The following is a 16,157-nucleotide window of genomic DNA, read 5'->3' as shown; positions in this document are numbered from 1 at the left end:
GAATAAGATGTCCAGGGAAATGGTCCCACTGTAGAAAGCTTTGGAGGTCCTGCTGTAAGGCCATCTCTATAAAATAATGGCTGGCTTCACTTGAAGTACAATAGATAAGGAGTTGCTATGAAACAGCTATATGATGTACTGCTCGAAATTGTGAGAAATGCACCTCAGGATGAAAAGCAAAATTGGTTGTGTTTATGGTGGGGACCCTGCTCCTGCATATACTGGTTTCATAACCTTGCTGCAGTGCTCAGAGATTCTCAAGGCTAGAGAAAGCAGCACTTTGAGTATTCTAGCCAAGGGCAGCAGACATGGAGTAACAAGCTCTATTTCCAAAACCCAGCTCAAAGACTGGTAATAGTTTCAGTTGTGCTGAAGTGAGATCTCTTCTATTTGGGCCCCATATTTTTTTCTTTTCTTCTCACAGAGCTACATAATTCAGCCATAACGTCTTGAGTGAGAAAACAGTGTCTTCCGACAGTGGCTGAGATAAGGCAAAAAACAAGGCAAAGCTGAATCCCAGGCCCGTGATACCACGAGTTATAGAACTTTTCCTTTTAATCCAGTTTCAAAAGATTACTTTCTCCATATGCAATTAATTCTACATATAACTACAAGGAACTGCATATTTTAGATGAGTTGTGTCATCAGTATGAATGTTTAAACAATCTCTGTGGTCTCTTTCCCACAAACTGATTTAACATGTATATAAAGAGGCTTTTGGAATGAGTACTTCACATTTGGTTCTTTAACTTCAGCGTCTGTTTTCAGTAAATATTGAAGATGAAACTTCCCTCATTCATGCCTGGAGCACTGGCCAATTGCAACTGAGGAATGCAATTCTAGGGCTTCTCATGAATATATTCTCCAGTGGCGTGCCTAGATTTTTTTTTTTTCAAGCCATGTCCACAGGACCATGATAGAATGAATGTAAGAGACAGCATTCATAGCAATTGTTTGAGCTGGTCACAGCTTATCCTAACTAAAACCATGATGGTGGAAATCACTCAGAGTTGGCTTCAAATGCTGACCCTATAATTTCTAGATAAAGGGTCTATGTCTCCCTCTTACTGCTCTTGTGCAATTATTAGTATCTCCCTTTTAGACACATCCCAGTTTGACTTCTAATGTGTTTTATTTCCCTACTAACCACAATATTCAGCCAAGGTCTCTGTGCCTTTACTTTATGTAGTGTGTGTTGAGATTCCTATCCTTAGTCATTTATTTTATATGAAAAAATCATCAAAACTGATCAAGAAAGTAACTTATGGTTAATTAAAACTCAAATATCTATTAAATAATTCTTTTCTGAAACAATATATGACCCCCCCAGCCATATGTTAAGTAAGAAGCAATTCCTTTTATACTTCCTTGCCTCCCAGATTTTTGCAGGATGAACAGCAAAAGGTCCCAAATTCTGATCCTTTTTATTTTATTTTTGTCAATATCTAATGCCACTGAAAAAATTTTAAGTGCTCTGGATTCTGAGGAAATGAAAAATATCAGAAAATAGTATTCGAGAGAGTTCTTGTTCCTAGTGGGGGAAAGAAGGAAGAAACAGACTTCTGTGAAAAATTAAGTAATAGAGATGGGCATTCATGGGCATTATTTAGCAAAAAAAAAAATTGCAGGGGCCTAATTCGGAATAAAAAAGTGAGACCATTGTTTACATTTCAAGATGGTGCTAAAACAAGATGGCACTGAAATGAATACTTCTGAGTATGGGATCCCATGAAAATCCAGAGGTAACAGAATGTGCATTATATGCCTGCCCCCCCCCAAGAAAGGCACTTAGAGGAAGATACCGTCTGCAAAGTTTTCTAAGCCTAAATGAAATGATCAGCTCCAAGGCATAATGTGGGTCTATAATGCAGATATTGTTGGTACTTTGAATGGCAGAAAATTAGAGATTCTTCCCTCAAATGTCCTCATTTCAAGTAAAAAGGAATCTGGTGTCACCCAGGAAGAAAAGAGATCCCTACAAGAATGACATGGTGGTTCATGTCATCTTTAGAGGATGAAAGATGGAAGCTGAGAAAAAAAATGAAGTTGATGTAAAGAAATGAAGAAATTGATATGTTTTGCACACGTCAATTTGTGGACTAAAAATGTATTCCACATATGCTTTTATAAATATTTAAGTATATAAAACCAAATGTTTAATATAAGATCCACATTGTAAATATTCCTAGGAGAGTATTTTTCTGCATGGAGTGGAATGACTGAGCTTCTTAAAATATAAGCCCATGAAGTGAAGATGCCGGCTTTCTTGGTAAACCTCCCTGAAATACCCACAGGCTTTCTGCTGCAAGGACCTTTGATCTGCATTTAAAATTCAGATTGTTTGTCTCAAGCATTTGCCTTATCCATTTCATGTGCAAAAAGGCTCTGGAGTCATTGGTAGGCTCTGTGGGATGAAAATTTCCATGGTTTTGGTTAACTGTGTATTTGAACATCTAATTTATGGCAGTAAACATTTTTAAGTTACAATTCTCTATCATGGTGTATGATATTTGAGCAAGTTACATAACCTGCTATGTTATCCTTATCTTTAAAATATGAATTATAAAGGGCAATGCCATGTAAATGCTTTCCACCCTGTGAAACATTTTAGGTTTTAATAAAATGCCATCCAGAGTCTCCTGCACAAATGTGGGCTAGCTGTTGCTGGTTCCTAGACAAGACTTAAACAGTTTGATCAGAAAATGAGGGCACAACTTCTAATTTACTGGTTACCTCAGCTTTATGGGGGGTCACACATAAGAGAATCTTCAGCCACCATGGAATTTTTGTTTGTTGCTTCAAAATTAAGAAAATTAACTTGCTCTCTTAAGAAAAAGTTATCACCAATATTCTCAGAGATACCTATGGACCACAAGGTAGATTATTTCCTCTTGTTTCCATTCACTCCTTAGCTACTGAATCATTAAGAATTGCACTTGAAAAGGACCTGGGATCATAGGAAATTTCTATGATGACGTAGGATTCCTGAGGGTCCAAGGGTCCCTAACACAGGTGGTCACAGTCACTTGCTCCCTTTTTGACAGAGAGAACTCTAGCTATATCTGTTTATTTTTTTTTTACCATCTAAGTAAGACTTTAAGTGGTTCTGCAGCTAAAAAAAGAAAAGAATAAGAACATTTAATGTATTAAACTACATCAGTAGTTTACTCAGAAGAGTGGATAAAATTTAGAAATAGAGAAGTTTTAACCAGTAGTCCACAACTAGTTAGTTGCAGAGGCAGGAGTAAATCGAGGTCAGCTAGCAACCAATCTGCAAGTACAGCTTTCCTTCCAATAGTCTGCCTTTTGCAAAATGATGTACCAGGGGTAAAGAGTCTCATGAACATTGAGTGGAAATAAAAAAAAATGATCAGCCCTAAACACTCAACACAAAATCAACGACAATAGAATCAAGAGACCCAAACTACAACAAGCTATGCACAAAAGAGACCTTTTACACTAGCAGTTCAGGGGGCTAGTAATGGAGATATGGAATGCATGCTGGGAACATGGGCAGAGGGAGGTCAACACTGGTGGTGGGAATTGCCCTAATTCACTTGTCACTACATACCTTAAATATGACTGTGAAAGACTTGTAATTCACTTTAGTCTCAATAAAAAGTATTTTAAAAATAAATAAATAAAATAAAAATATAAATTAAAAAATGATGGAGCTAAATTTACAAGATGTGGTAAAATAGAGATTTATATATTACATACTGGATATACAAAAACAGAAGCTTATTTGTTTTCTCTACCTGATGCAGTCTTGTTCTGATGCTTTCATTTCCATAGATGATGGAAATAAACTTCAATTTGGAGAATAATAGCATCTTCCAGCATGAAAAAGAAGGGGAATTGATTCACTCAATCCAGACTAGAATTTCCTATTGAAGTTGTCTACTTTCTGAGGCTGCCTTCCTTCCTTCCTTCCTTCCTTCCTTCCTTCCTTCCTTCCTTCCTTCCTTCCTTCCTTCCTTCCTTCCTTCCTTCCTTCCTTCCTTCCCCCCTTCCTTCCTTCCTCCCTCCCTCCCTCCTTCCTTCCTCCCTCCTTCCTTCCTCCCTCCTTCCTTCCTCCCTCCTTCCTTCCTTCTCCTTCCTTCTCCTTCCTTCCTTCTCCTCCTTCCTCCTCCTTCCTTCCTTCCTTCCTTCCTTCCTTCCTTCCTTCCTTCCTTCCTTCCTTCCTTCCTTCCTTCCTTCCTTCCTTCCTTCCTTCCTTCCTTCCTTCCTATATGCTGTCAAATATGGATAGGCATCTGAGTGTAAATATGTGCTCTCTTGGAGCAGAAGGAACAATATGTAACTTTCAAATTCCTGTGTTTCTGTAGCTGTGGCATGACTCTTCTCTTTCCTTGAGCATGTCTTCCATGTAAGTACCTGCAACTGGTATAATCTGCAGCCTGCTCTCTCAGCATGGGTCTCAAGGGTCTCAGAGAGCAAACTCCCTGGATAAGCTGTCACCAGCCATCTTGAAAACAGAATAGACTGCTTTTCAAAGAAGCTCCTCTTTGTAGTACCTAAACCATTGAAGAGAATCTAGCATTTTGACTAAAATCTTTTCCTTAACTATCTACTTAAAAGTAAAAAAAAAAAAAAAAAAAGCAGACACCATTCTTTTTTAAAATAGGTATTTTGTCTAGCAGAAAGATAATATCATGGGTAGGACACTTGCCTTGCACATGATTGACTCAGGTTTGATTCCCTAGAGACCCTCTAGTTGTGATCCCAGAACACTAAGTCAGGATTAATCCTTGAGGCCTGCTGCACATAAACAACATTCACCCCCAAAAGGTAGGTATTCTTGTTAAAAAGCAAGCAAACAAGCAAACAAACAAAAAAAAAACAAGCAGATAGATAAAAACATTTAGATTAGTTCCATTCCTAAAAGTCCCATAAAGAAATAATAAATGGAAAGATATTTCCACACTAAACACACACACACACACACACACACACACACACACAGCTATAATCCTAAACCACAAACCGTGAAGAACACCTTCCAAATATTGTGAGTTTAGGAGATTAGGGAGGTCCTTCGAATTGACAAATGCCTTCTTGGATCTCAAACAGGATCTATCTTTCTCTATAATTAAGTGAGACAGCAGTGAACAGTTAAGCCAATAGATCTTGCTTAGCGAGAGGACCATGAAAGCCAGGAATGAGACTTGGCAGAAATAGGGATAGGATGCTACCAATTTTCTACTTTGTACTTTTTGGGAAAACTTTTTGCCTAATTGCATTTTTCTCTTTTTTTGTTTTTTTTTGGGGGGGGCGGTTGTTGTTGTTATTTTTGTTCCTCTGTTGCTACTATTGCTGATTGAACTCTAATTATGCTCTGTACCCATGCCTTCTCCTAATGGTGCTAACAGATCACTTCCACATCAGGATCACCAGGGCAAAGCTGGTGAGGGATCCAAGTGGTTCAGGGGATTGAATCCCTTGAGCTACAGCCCAGAGCTGCATTTTTAAAAATTTATGGATCCCTTTTTTCTCTTTTTGGCCAATAAGCATTCTAACAATAAGTAAAAGCTAGAACAAAACAAAGATACTGATTTTATTAGCTCTGAGAAAATAAGTAAAGGGTAATTGACATGAAACATTTGGACTCTTCTTAGGGAAGAAACAATATTTAACATAATATCATAATAGTTGACTTCATATAAAGAGATAAGTCAAACCTAGAATCTGAAAGAAAGAGAAGATTAGAATAAAGGCCAAATTGTCCTGCATGAAAAATAGGTGCAATTAGTTGGATTTTTCTGAGATGATCACCCCTGAGAAATAAGCAGAAAGAGGAAAGGACAACCCAAGAAATTATGGGAGTGGAAGTATTTGTTAGAACCTTATGTAGTGAAAATATTCAGAATTACAGATTGAATGGGGCCGGTGAGGTGGCACTAGAGTTAAGGTGTCTGCCTTGCAAGCGCTAGCCAAGGAAGGACCAAGGTTCGATCCCCCAGTGTCCCATATGGTTCCCCCAAGCCAGGGGCAATTTCTGAGCACTTAGCCAGGAGTAACTCCTGAGCATCAAACAGGTGTGGCCCCCAAAAACAAACAAACAAAAAAAAGAATTACAGATTGAAAATGGTTGAATTCTCCAGGTCTTTACGACCTGGACAATTCTAAATTTTTTTTTAAGTTTTCTTTATTACCTGATAAAAATACCTCCCTGACTTCCCATGGCACTTTGTTATCTCCACAAAGTAATGAATTTTTTGTTTATATTATTATTTAAATCATAGGGGTAACAGAAAATAAAGGGTACTAATGGGATGAGGCAGCACTTGTCAGTGGAAAACTATCAGTGGAAGTATGTGCTTTTTTTTTTTTTTAACTAGAGCTCATTCAGAAAGTAAAGGACAGTTTCTCCCATTCCGCCATTCCACCATTCTACCCTCTGCCCAAACACTCACTGCCTACTCCATTTCCACTATACCTCAAAGACACTAAACCGACTTACGCTTGTATGTCACCTGACTTCTAGAGTGACTATTCTTTGGGTAGTGAATAAGAAAGGTAGGCAGAGTTTTATAAAATACTCATGGAATTCACTGTCAAGAAGTGGAAGAAGAGGTCAGAAAGAACAACACAATTTCTGTTCAAAGATGAACATTCTTCATCACCAATAGCCACCTATCTTTCTCTGTACTCTCTCACCCTAATCTTTTCTAAGTCATGTTTTCTAATTTTTGTTTTTTTGGTTTTTGGGTCACACACCCGGCGATGCTCAGGAGTTACTCCTGGCAGGTACTGATTTGATTTGAACCACCATCTGTCCTGGTTTGGCTGCCTGCAAGGCAAGAGTTCTACCACTGTTCTATCTCTCCAGCCCAGTCGCATTTTCATTATTTTCATACTTGTAGAGCAGCACTGGTTCACTCTCTTAGATCACTTATGGTCTAAAAATTTCACATTATGGGATTTCCTAGGGGGATTCTCAACTTTATATTATGGTAATTGTCAGAGAAGATATGGTTTAATGGTAAATTTCATACCTTGTATATTTGAAACCTCAGTTTAATCTCCAGGACTCTATAATAAGCATCAGCTAAGAACTCTAGCACTTGGGGCCACACAAGAGAAATCTTTCTTCTGCTCATGTTTCCCCATATCCTTATGATAAATTTTGAGAGATTTGACTTTTTTACTTTACTTGCATGGATCAATTTTTTCTTTCACTACAATTCCTTCTCCTCCTTCTTCTCCTCCTTCTCCCTAAGTTTCAAATTATAGAATCCAGGCTTTCTTAAGCAGAATTTACGATGTGTTATTAGTAGCTCACTGACTCATTGGGAGATCTGGTAAAAAGGAAGCACAAGGCGAGGCTCTAGGAATACTGCCCAGAGCAACACCCAGAAGTGGCCTAAGAAGGATGCGACCACCTCACTCACATTAAAGAAGCAAGGTAGGGGTTAGAGCAATAGAACAGCGGGTAGGGCATTTGCCTTAAAAGCAACCTACTTGAGTCCAACCCCTGGCACCCTATATGGTCCACTGAGACTACCAGGAGTGATTCCTGAGGACAGAGCCAGAAGTAATTCCTGAGAGATGTCGGTCGTAGTCCCCAAACCAAAAACCAAAAAACAAAATAAATGTAGAAGGTAGGCAGAAGAGAGAGTACAGTGGTAGGGTGCAGACCTTGTATACAATAGACTTGTACCTACATACAATCCCTGGCACCATATATGGTCCACTAAGCACTTCCAAGAGTGACACCTGAACCCAGGGCCAGGAATAAGCCTTCAGATATCCAGGTGTGACCTAAAAACATAACAAAAACAGCAAAAAGATAAAATGTGCTCAGACCTACTCTGGTTCCTCAAGCTGCTGATTTCCAACTATTTCCCAACTGGGTGTGTTTGCTTGGTAGTCGCAATGATTTGGGGAAAATCTTCCCCTAGAAAGTAAGAGTTTTAGGTAGTAACTACAAAATTATAGAACATGAGTTTAATTGAATGGCAACTGTTTGCTCAGGAGAATACTTTAGTGAAAAAGTTTCTCAAATCCCAGAAAGACTAAGAATTTAGAGATGTTAGGCAATAAAAAAAATTAAGATGGTCACACTTATTTGTGAACTATATAAAAAAGACAGTATGGTAATAACATCCAAAAACAATATAGACTAGGGCAAGAAGGACCAGTCTATAGTAGGAAGCTTGTCACAAATAACAGGGGAATGCAGTTTGGGCAGAGAAGGGACTGCTATGACAACAATAGTTAAAAATTACCACTCTGGACAAGAATTAGGTACTGAAAGAAGATAAAGTAGGAAGGGCAGGAGGGAAACTGGGGTCATTGATGGCAGGAAATGTGCATTGGTGAAGGGTGTTGTACTTTGTGTAAGTGAAACTCAACCATGAACAACATAGAAAAAAATCTCAATTGTGTTACGAACAACCATGTAACCATGGCATTTAAATAATGTAATAAAAAGTAAAAAAAAAAAAAAAAAAAGTGAAGTTGAACCTAAAGCCTTGGCCGAAGATCTATAGAATGTAAACCTCTATGTTCCCTCTACATAGCCACCCACCTCTGTACAGCCAGTCAATTATATTTTCATCCTTCCCTCCTTCTCATCTTCTCTGAGTGTGTCCAGAGGGTTGTTCTGTTGAAATTTCGATTCTGGAGTTCTGGACCTAGATGAGGGCAAAGTCAAGGTGCTGATTAAAAACAAAGAGATTGAGGGGCTGGCGTGTTAGCACAGCGGTTGGGCATTTGCCTTAGACGCAGAAGGATGGTGGTTCAAATCCCAGCATCCCATATGGTCCCCCGAGCCTACCAGGAGCGATTTCTGAGCGTAGAGCCAGGAGTAATCCCTGAGCGCTGCCGGGTGTGACTCAAAAACCAAAAGCCAAAACAAACAAACAAACAAGCAACAAAGTAAGGGATTGAGTTCAATTCTGATTTCTAAGACCATCAAGTCCAGCCTTTTCTCACTGTAGTCCAGCACTAGACATTCGAGGAAATGCCTGATTCCAGCATCTTTGTTGTGGGTTGGAGGAAAACAATGAAGCTATTTCTATTGTTCATTTGCTTCCACGCTTAGAACTCAGGGCAAGACTCATTCTCCTCTCCCCAGAATCTTTTTGTCCTGCTAGCTCATTCTTCAAGACACTGAGACATCCCCAAATATCTTGAACAGGTGGAAGAAAACGGTAGCTATGTCAGTCTAAGAAATGAGTAAATATGGTGTCTGTTGAAACCATTATGATTTTCAAAGTCCTTCATAGTTGGGTTTCAGACATGCAATGAATTAGGACCAAAAAAATATAAATTAAATATAAATATAAATTAAATTTTATATTTTAAAGAATGCTGTCTGATTTATATTTCATTGCTTGTTTGTGTGTGTAAACTAGACATACTGGAAAGACAGAGAAGATAGTAGATAATTGCTAAAAACAAAAATTCTCACTTTTTATTCCTAACTTTTACAGGGGATCATTTGATTGGAGATGAGAAGCTACCATAACTTGTTCCCAGGTTCCAAGATCCTCTTTCAGTTCGGGAGCCTGACACCATCTGCCATCTGCTGGTCGAAGGTCGCATAGCTTTGGAAAGTGGCGCCGACTAAGAGCGGGAATAAAGGGACCCCTCTCCTCCTTCTGTCATCCCTTTGCTTCAGGTTTTAGACAGGAACAAGTCCAGACGACTCCCTTACAGGGAACAACAAAAATGAGGAATATTCTAGTTAGGCACCTCACTCAAAAGTGCCATCATTCACTTAAAAGTTCAAAACCACAAAGACTTTCCTACTTGTTTGCCCAGGTGTTTTGAAATTCTGACATGAGAAGAAAATCTCACTTCTGAAAACATGAATTTATGAGACTAATTCAGAGAGCCCTGGCTTTTATACCATTCCTCAAGAATATGGCTTTCTCTTAAAGACTTGTGTCTAGGTGCTGCAAATTATATCTAACCTGATTGTTTTTCTTGAGTTTCAATCTTTGGTCATTCCTTGGATTTTTTATTTATTTGTTAGTTTGTCTATGTGTTTATTTGTTTTTAACAAGATCAATGGAACTGATATCTTTTCTATAAAAAAATGCAAGTACTCTGATTAATGAGGACATCAATTCTACTTTTTTCATATTCCTTGCATTAAATATCCTTTCCAAAGCTATTTGAACAAAGAGGTCTGGTTGTACTTTGGTGTGAGATTCTCTACAAAGACCTTGGATAGAGTCTATTAATTTATCGTCAAGGTTTACTCCCAGCCTTTTATAAGACAAATTCTCCTCACAGGGCTCACTTACATATTTTATCCAAAATTCTAGTGATATGAGTGGAATAAAATTAACAGTCATCTTTTATAGATGGAAAAATATACTAACCACTATCTTGCAAACTGTAGCAGTAAGTGTATTTTAAATGCTTCTCCAAACAGAAAAAGGTAAAAAAAAACAATGTTATTTTTAAAGCCCATATCCAAGATATATGCAAAGGCTTAGAAGTCCAGAAACCAAGCCCATTAGTCCAAAATGAAGAAAATTTCTAGTCTTATCCAGTCAACATGCTTTGACATATGTACTGGTAGGTGTAACAATGTTTAAATAGCCAGCGGATTTCTTTATGTCATCGAAATACAAAAAACTACTAAATGATGAAGTTATGGTAAACTTGGAATATGTCCTACACATTTTCTGCAAAGACAGACAAATCTAGCAAAAGCTAGAAGAAGGCTTGGAATTGACAGGTTGGGTGGGAAGGCCTAGATGGGAGGCACAACAGATTTTCAACCTTCAAAAGATTATTTTATTTGCTGGCTTTTGAAAGTTTCATTCTCAAGATATGGAGGAAGATTGAATGGCAGGAGTAGAGAGATACCAAGACTGAATCTCAGCATCTTAGAGTTTGTTCTAGATTAGGCATTGTTGATTAAATATAAAATTTAATGTTTTAATGTAGTGGTTGGGGTCTTTCTCGGCTTGGTCTGGTACCTGTAGCCCTTTGCCTGGCCAATCTGAAGGTTGCAGGGTAATGGCGGAAAAATGATCCACAGGTAGTCAGATGAAGTTCTAAGAGATATCCAGCTTTATTTTAAGGCCTTAATAGCCATGTGCATTTCTCCACCTGGCTTCTAAACTAAGCATTATTAAGAAGCCTTCTTTTATTTTTTGATCTTTATTTAAGCACCATGATTGTAAGCATGATTGTAGTTGGGTTTCAGTCATAAACAGAACATCCCCCTTCACCAGTCAACATTCCCACCACTGATGTCCTCCCCTCCTTCCTCACCCTGCCTGAGAGACAGGCATTCTACTTCTCTCATTGTCATGCTAGTTGTTAATGTACTTATTTCCCTAACAGCATTCACCACTTCTTTAGGGGCCCACCAAGCACCCTTCCTGGGTTGTCTTTCTTGCTCCTCCCCTCAGGAAACCCCTTAATTACCAACCTCAGACTACTCCCAGCTGTGGATGGATTTGACTATCCAGGTGAGATCAGCATACAGAATTTGGGGAAGGGGTAACAGGCATTACTACCAATTTGCTAGGATCCACTCAACAGAGCATTGATATTTCCAAGCTTTTGTTTTCTCATTCAGTTCCTTCTCAGAGTCTACTCTCAAGCCCTTCCACTGGTTCTTTCAGTTATCCCCCTCCTTAAGAATTTTCTCCTCTAGAGGCTAGAATTGTGGCCCGAGACCCCTATTAAGTCTAAGGACTGAGAGCAGTTTTCAGAGAAACATACCTGGTCATCTCACCCAATCTCTGAATTCTGATCCGAAGATAAATTCTCATCTCATCTATTTTCTTATTGTATTCTTTCTAATTCCTCTCTGACTCTTTCAGCAGATGCTGGTTTTTTCTCTTCGATAAATATTATGAATATGGATAGTTGAATTTCCTGCCAAAATATTGAAAAATATAGAAAAGCATATCATCAAGAAATGATGATAGTAATAGTTGCATCCTGGTGCTGCTTTATCAGGCATAAACACATTATACACATTCATTTTACATCCAGAAACTCCAAATGATGAGCACGATTATTATTTCCATTTTGCAGGTAAGGAAACAAAGTCCCAAGAGGTTAATAATATAAAACAGAAGGTGAAACATTCTTCATTTCATGATGAGAATAATTATAATCAACATGATCTTCTTTCATTCTGAATGTGCTTGCTTTTATTCATTCAAAATCCATCTTGCCTTAATTCTATTATCCTTGGGCCAATGTGGTGGTTGGGAGGCTTTATCCCAATTTCCCAATTGAAATGTGGCCTTTTGTCATAGAAATGCAAAGGAAACTCTTCTCCAGAGGGAGGAAAAGGAAGCTGCAATCTACTGCTATCCAACTCCCATAGAGGAGACAAAATTCTAAACCAGAACTCAAGGTCTTGCCTAGATTTTAGCTTTGGAAGTGAGTGCATTATATGTATCACCACCCACTCTCAAATAAAATAAAATAACAGCCTAAAGTGGTCATAGAATAACCATTCCATGACTGAAGTTCTATATCTTACAGGAGGTGTCATCTTACTGATGGCCATGCATTGGTGCTGACAGCAAAGATAAAGCACAACAATACATGTATGTTTGATGACATGGGAAAGAGTACAAGACGTATTGGAGATAAAGAGAACACCACAAAGCAGAACATGTATGGATGAACTGACAGAGAACATTGTCTAAAATAAAAGCACTACACATTGAAAACGTGTCAGAACCATTTTAAAAAGAATGTCCTGATTCTTGGGGCTGGAGAACAAGCAATGTGGTAGGGCATTTACCTCGCATGCAGTCGATCCAGGATGACGATGGTTCAAATCCCGGCATCCCTGATGGTCCCCAGTGCCTACCAGGAGCAATTTCTGAGTGCAGAGTCAGTATTAACCCTGAGCGCCACTGGGTGTGACCCAAAAACAAAACAAAACAAAAATGTCCTGATTCTGCTTAAATATAGTACATAAAGGTGATGCAGCAGTAGGGCATTTGTCTTGCATGCAGCTAGCCTAGGATGGACCATGGTTTGGTCCCTGGCATCCCATATGGTCAACCCAGCCAATAGCAATTTCTAAGCACTTAGTCAGGAGTAACCCCTGAGTGTCACCAGGTGTGGCCCAAAAACCAAAAATAAAAAAATAAATAAAGTTCATACATTTCCTTTTTTATTAATTCTCTACATTGTCACATGAGATATGGATTGGTTACCTATATGCTCATAAAAAGTCAATAATGGGGGCAGAGAGCATAAGGGTAAGGCATTTGCCTTGCATGCAGAAGGACAGTGGTTCAAATCCCGGAATCCCATATGGTCCCCCCCAGCCTGCCAGGAGCAATTTCTGAGCATAGAGCCAGGAGTAACCCATGACCGCTGCTGGGTGTGACCCAAAAACCAAAAAAAAAAAAAGTCAATAATGTTATTGATATATCTATACATTTATATACGTGTGTGTGTGTGTGTGTGTGTGTGTGTGTGTGTGTGTGTGTGTGTGTGTATCTCTATAATGGCTGGATAACACGGGTAATTCCCCAAGCCCTTCAAGGAATAATTCCTGAGCACAGAGCCAGGAGTAAGCTCTGAGCACTGCTAGATATGGCCCACAAACCAAGTACATACATATAAAGAAAACAAGAAAAAGTCAAATAATGTGTCATTTTTGAGAGTCAACAGATGATGTTAGGTAAAATTCAGACTATTTTTAATTTTTGTTTCTTTTATTTGGGAAGTGGTTCAAGTGGAACTTAGGGGATTTGAAAGGGTGTGCTCCTGGTGATATTTAATCAACTGAGAGAGAAATTTGATACAAGAACCTGAGGATGTGGTATTACTCTGGCTCTGTAGGGCCAAAGACTACCTGAGCCACACTAAAGGTGATCAAGGGAATTGTAGGGCTGCACCCAGCAATGCTCAGGACCATGCAGTGCTAGGGATTGAAATGAAGTTTGCTGCATGAAATACATGCAACCTAATTCATTTATTTTCTCTCCAGCTTCCTGATCATGTTTTTAGGAAAAAAGTTAGTGATTATTTCTTGGCTAAACATTTTTCCTACTATATCATATGCATGCTTTCTATGGTTTTGTAAGGTCCACGTTCTCTTTCTGTAGGAACATTCACATAGTCAATGTCATTCTACTAATCAGGATGCTATATCCTATCCTGGCTGATTCCCAAATCTGAATTCTGTTCTCAAGTGTTCTCATTATTTAATTTTCTAAGTGAGCATAATAACCTATTTTTGTGGCTCTTTGAGGTGATTATAGAGATGAAGAATGGAGGGGAGCCAAGGGGTACACCTCAGAACCTGCTGATGGCTCCCAAGTGAATCCAGTTTGTTACACAGTCCTTTCTATCTCGGTCCAAAAAATTCAGTATGACTAGAAGGCTCACAGGGTTAGCAGAATGATTTTCAAGACAGTAAAAAGGCCCATGACACCAGCAAATAACTCTCCAGAGACATATTTTGCTTCAAGGTACTTTGTGCCTTAGACTAAAATATAAATGTCTCAAGGCACTAAAATGCCTGAAACCATATCAATTCTAGTATATATTAAGTTTGTTGATTTCTTTCCCAAATGGACAAAGGTAATGAATGTGAACCTCCGGAAAGAAACAGATACACAGAAGGCAAGAAGGGCATTTCAAAGCCACTTGAATCTACATGCCCTCCTTCTTGGTGCTACCAATGGCTGGCCTTGATTATACTATTTAGGTTTCTCTGTTTATATCCTGTCAAGGAAAAGAGAATATCGCATTTTATCAAGTCACTTGAAAAGAACCACTGATTCACAACTCCAAGGCCCTCACAGAGTGTTTGATTTAAAGGAGTGTATCCATGTAACTGGCATAAACACAGCACACTGGAGAGTCTGCAGATAGCTTCTCTCTGAGTAAATGGCAAAGAACTACAATTTAATTATATTCTTTCCCTTTCTGAAGGTTTATCAGGGCCTTTGTTCATCACCTTGGAGAGAAAACAAATGATCAAAAGATGGATGACCCCTGTTCTTTCCATATCTTTTTCTTGGTATGTCAAAAGGTTTTGCAGCAAGGCAGAACAAACTCATTATTTTCTTCTGCTCAATCAGTTATTTTAATGATGTATGACACTTTTGATCTGCCACTAAGTTAATGTCTGTTTACAGAACTAGTTTACAGATAGCCTAGACTAGAGAGAGTTCACTAACATGCCTACACCCTCTGAAATTCCAAACAGGCTGATCTAGGAGTAAACTCAAGGAGCTTAAGTGAAAGATTCTGAGTCAATGTCTCTGGAATTGATCAGTAGAATCATTTAAATGCAAGACTACCTCTAAAAACCTACCCCAAGGAATAAGGTGGGTGGGTGGGACACTAAAACAATGAAGAAGAAAAGAGGACACTCTAATGGTGGTTTGGTATTAGATTATTGTTTACATAAGCCCTACTAATAACAGTACTGTAAGTCATGGTGCTTGAAACAAAATTAAAAACTAAATAAAATAGAGATATATCTATACAGAGATAGATCTTCATAGTAGTTACTGTCATCTATTTTCATAGTACCACAGAATTTCTTGCTAGATAAGCTGCCTGTGAGCAGAATACAGTCACAGAAAAAAAAATGATACCTTAAATTTTAATCAGGAGTTTCAGTTCTAGAGTTGAGGATAGGAATGTATAGATAGGAGAACATACATGTCCATGAAAATATGCAGGCCCTAAAGAAGAAGAAATGGTGTTAAGAGATGTCAAAAAATTTAGAATGAATCATAGACATAAGAAATATTTCTTTTAAATTGAAGAGGATCTAAGGATATGGAAGAACATCCCATGCTCCTGGGTAGGTAAAATCAACATAGTCAAAATGACTATCCTACCCAAACTACTATATAGATTTAATGCAATCCCTATCCAAATTCAGACATTTTTCTTTAAAGAATTAGAGCAATCAACCACAAAATTTATCTGGAACCACAAAAGACCCAGGATAGCCAAAAACATATTGAAAAACAAGAAGCTGGGTGGCATCTCTTTACCTAACCTGCAACTATACTATAAAGCCGTAGTGATCAAAACAGCATGGTACTGGAACAAAGACAGGACCTCAGACCAATGGGTCAGAACAGAATCCCAGACATAAACCCCCAGATATACAGCCAACTAATATTTGACAAAAAAGCCAAGAACTTAAAATGGAACAAAGAAAGCCTCTTCAACAAATG

The sequence above is a fragment of the Suncus etruscus genome, chromosome 11 (genome assembly GCF_024139225.1).
Source record: "Suncus etruscus isolate mSunEtr1 chromosome 11, mSunEtr1.pri.cur, whole genome shotgun sequence".
Taxonomy (NCBI): domain Eukaryota; kingdom Metazoa; phylum Chordata; class Mammalia; order Eulipotyphla; family Soricidae; genus Suncus; species Suncus etruscus.
This window is presented reverse-complemented; position numbering follows the sequence as displayed.